The sequence below is a fragment of the Pyxicephalus adspersus genome, chromosome 2 (assembly GCF_032062135.1).
Source record: "Pyxicephalus adspersus chromosome 2, UCB_Pads_2.0, whole genome shotgun sequence".
In the NCBI taxonomy this organism is placed as follows: Eukaryota; Metazoa; Chordata; class Amphibia; order Anura; family Pyxicephalidae; genus Pyxicephalus; species Pyxicephalus adspersus.
The window spans coordinates 24,658,330-24,662,649 of NC_092859.1; positions in this window are offsets into that span (position 1 = coordinate 24,658,330).

The following is a 4,320-nucleotide window of genomic DNA, read 5'->3' on the forward strand; positions in this document are numbered from 1 at the left end:
TTCAAGCATTCCGGCAGGTGAAAGACTCATTCCAGGCTTTTCCTTCCTTTCGCACATCACTTCCTGCATGACCTGGACACGTCCTATAAGAGGGATCCTCTCAGGATCCAGTGATGTCAGGGGAATGGCCCACCTGGAAGGCTGGGGCCCTTACTACTAGTAGTAGTTTCTGGGTAAATCTGCTTGTGGTTGTGGTAGGTGTAATCCTCAAAAGCCAAAAAAGGATACAAATCCACGCTTATGCACCAAATGTCTTTAGAGACCCAAATATTACCTTAGAAAGTACAAGTGATAATATCACAATATTATGCACAAAGTCTGATCAGAAAAAAAGTTGTGGGGGGGACCCGACGGGCTCATTCCTGATACAGAGACAAAAGTTCAATTCTGGATTGCAGCACAGATCTGGAAGAAATACATAAAGAAAGCCAGGATTGAAGAACACACATGGAATGTACACACTATTCAAATATCCTGGATAGTTTAGCTGTAAGGTTAGGCACCAAAAAGGGAGCAAACATTTCCTTACCTATGGCCAGAGCCGGTAGGCAGCTTCCCCAAAACCCTGGCATGGGCACAGGGGGGTGTAGCTTGGCCAGGTGTCATTATAATACCATACAGCACTGTAATCCATGGCAGGACTATGGGGAGAATGGAACATACACCATGTAGGTTGTCAGTGGCCTAAACAGAACAATTCTGGCTTTTCTGAGTCTGCTCACCGCAGAGTTTTATTATCTGTTGATTCTGCCAATCAATCCGTCATTTTTCAATTCACTGTATCAGGGTGACAACATAGGCAGGAGTGTAGTCACCCTGTGGATAGGTTTCAGATAGATTTAGATGTAGTTTTAGATTGTAAAGTCAATAAAAATCCAAATAAAAGCAACAAAAGTTTTCTTATCTTTTGGAAAAAGTTTAAACAATTTTTAATATTAATAACAGGATTTATATAGCGCCGACATATTACACAGCCCTGTACATTAATAGGGGTTGCAAATGACAGACAAATACAGAAGCAGAAGAGGAGCGGAGGGAAGGATGGATGAGTCTGGCTGCAGCATTCATAATATATTGTAGAGGAGAGAGTCGGGTTAGTGGAATACCAGAGAGGAGGATGTTACAGTAGTCCAGACGGGAGATATGATATGATAAGAGCATGTACAAGGAGTTTGGTGGTCTCAGGGGACAGGTAGGGGCGGATTTTGGAGATGTTGCGTAGGTGAAAGTGACAGGACCTGGAAATGTTCTGAATATGGGGGGTGAATGAGAGGGCCGAGTCAAAGGTTACACCAAGACAACGTGCCTGAGGGGAGGGCCGAATAACAGTGTTGGTAACAGTTAGATATATGTCAGGGGGAGATTTGGAATTTGAGGGGGGATGATGATGAGTTCTGTTTTATCCAGGTTGAGTTTCAGGAATCGGTCAGACATCCATGATGAGATGGCTGACAGGCAGCATGAGACCCTATCCAGGACTGAGGGAGACAGGTCAGGGGTGGACAGATAGATTTGTGTCATCAGCATACAGATGGTACTGTAAGCCAAAGGAGGATATGATATCCATAACCATATGAATAAAAGCTGTCCCCCCCATACACACACAGTGTTATCATTTGTATAGTTTGTTCAAACATTTGGAGAAAAAGAAGATGTGAAAAAAAGGAATTCATATACTAAATATATATTCTTACACATACTAGATTTAGTTACAAGAAGAAATTATTTTATGCTTTAGTTGGTGACATCAGAATGCCATCTATGACATCACAATCTATTTCTATACTTGTGCATCCTAATATTGACTGACAAGATATCACACAAATGAATTCACAATCCTGACCAAGGTTCAGAGTTGACTTGGGATCAGGGGTGCAGTCTTAAAAAAACAAGAGGGGGCACGGTAATAGTGAAGGCTATCTGTGGCGAGCACGCAGGAAAAGCCTATACAGGGGTCCCGAAAAAAGTGAGAGCATAGTGTGCCCGTCCCACTTTACCCCTGCTTGGGATCAGGCAATTCCATGGGGTTCCCAGTAGCTGACATGTTTTCCAGCACCACAGCACTTCTTAAAGAAGCAGCATTTGCAGGTCACTGAACTACTCAATGCCACCCCCATTCATTCTCTATAGGGCTGCTACATGTAGTGTCTCCCCGGGGCAATGGTTCACTGACATGAGGAAGCAGTGACCATACCATAACCTCACCACCAGTCTTAAGGCAAAACTTACATTGATATCACAATAGTGTTATTGATTTGAGGCCATAGGAGCCATTGAGGACACAAAGACCTCACCCACTAGACGCCCCCAACAGTTCTCTGCCTCTCATAAATAGCTGTATGCCCCATATGCCTCTGCCTACAAACGTGACAATTGTTGGTTCTATTCATTTGGAACCATTGCACCTTGCTTACAGACGTGCGGTGAACCTGCGTGACATCACAACGCACTATGGTGAGATTATAAATGAGGGGTCGTGCACTTCTTTGGTGGGCTCAAGCTGCTGAGAGTGTCCACAGCTGGCTCTGATCAGTAACAGACTCCCTAAACATAAATGTAAATCCTTATAACAAATACATTATTTACCTTATGTGTGCAACATACCTCAAACGCAGGTCAACACAATCCTAATGATATGAACAGGGCATTACACATTTGCCCTGTTTTGTGTTTCTTTGGACACAATGAGTGTTATAAAGGAAACACAGAGTCCCTGTGGTGCCAAACTCTGAACTCTGAAATAAATTGTGAGCTCTTCTGCCAAATACTTCATTAAAAGTTTGTTCTCAATGTATTTCCTCCCACATTACAAAAATATGAAGATAGGTTATGTGGCTTCCCCAAAGGATGTGAATGACTAAAGTAGGGGCATTATATTGTGGGCCCATTTGAGGGACAGGTACATTTGTGTATTTGTATATGTCTGGAGTTCAGTTTTAAAGAGCTATTCATATGCTGGATGTGCATTGGAGATTGTTTCATATTGATATACATTTTTTTGCGGTTTATTGTTCCCTGTGATAGTTTGCACATTCAATCGTTTTCCCACAATTATTCACTGGCTGGGCATGCTGGGAGATGTAGTTGTTCAACAGCTGGAAGGCTGACAGCACTGGCCAGCAGTAATCCCCCAGCAGGTGTCGGTTTCCCAGCCTGCAGGGTGTTGGGGGAAATAATCCTCCACCATTAGCGGGCCATATCCATCATACATTCCGGGAAGCTTTGGGGTGTTTACAAACTTTATGTTAACAACAAGACTGCAGCACTAATTACTGACATGTGATCTGTGTAATGTATAACATGAGGATTAGTGACCGTGTAAACACAAGTCATGTCTTGTCATATAGCCAACAGATCTAGAGGGAGACATAGGGAGGGCAGAGATGGACTTAACCTGAGATTGTAAATAGACAACAAGAGAATTTAAGGAGAGGAGAGTTGGGGAAGGAGCATGTCCTCTACTAGTTCTAAGTATTTCAGGAAAGGAGGGTTGGAGCAAGAAGGAGAGGAAGAGTCCTCCAGCAGCAGAGGGCACTTCAGGAGAGGAGAGCTAGAAGCAGAGTTCTTCTAAGTACAGAGTATTGTAGGAGAGGAGAAATGGAGGAATGAGAAGAGACTTCAAGCAGTACAAAGTAATTTAGGAAAGAACAGTTGGAAGAAAGAAAAGAGACCTCCAGCAGTACAGAGTATTTAGGGAGAGGAGAGTTAGAGAAAGGAGCAAAGTCATCCTAAGTACTGAGTCATTTAGGAAAGAAGAGTTGGAGGAAGGAGAAGAGACCCCCAGCTGTACAGAGTGTTTAGGGAGAGAAGAAGGAGAAGAGACCCCCAGCAATACAGAGTATTTAGGGAGAGAGGAGTTAGATAGATAAAGGAGCAGAGTCATCTTTAGTACAGAGTAAGTTAGGAAAGAAGAATTAGAGGAAGGAGAAGAGACCTCCAGCGGTACAGAGTATTTAGGGGAAGGAGAGTTAGATAGAGAAAGGAGCAGAGTCTGTCTAAGTACAGAGTAATTTAAGAAAGAAGAGTTGGAGAAAGGAGAAGAAACCCCCAGCAGTACAGAGTGTTTAGGGAGAGAAGAGCTATATAGAGAAAAGAGCAGAGTCATCCTAAGTACAGAGTAATTTAGGAGAGAAGAGTTAGAGGAAGGAGAAGAGACCTCCGACAGTACAGAGTCATTTAGAAAAGAAGAGTTTGAGGAAGGAGAAGATACATCCAGCAGTACATAGTAGTATTTAGGGAGAGGAGAGTTAGATAGAGAAAGGAGCAGAGTCATCCCTAAGGAGAGTTGGATAAAGAAAAGAGCAGTATCCTCTAGCAGTA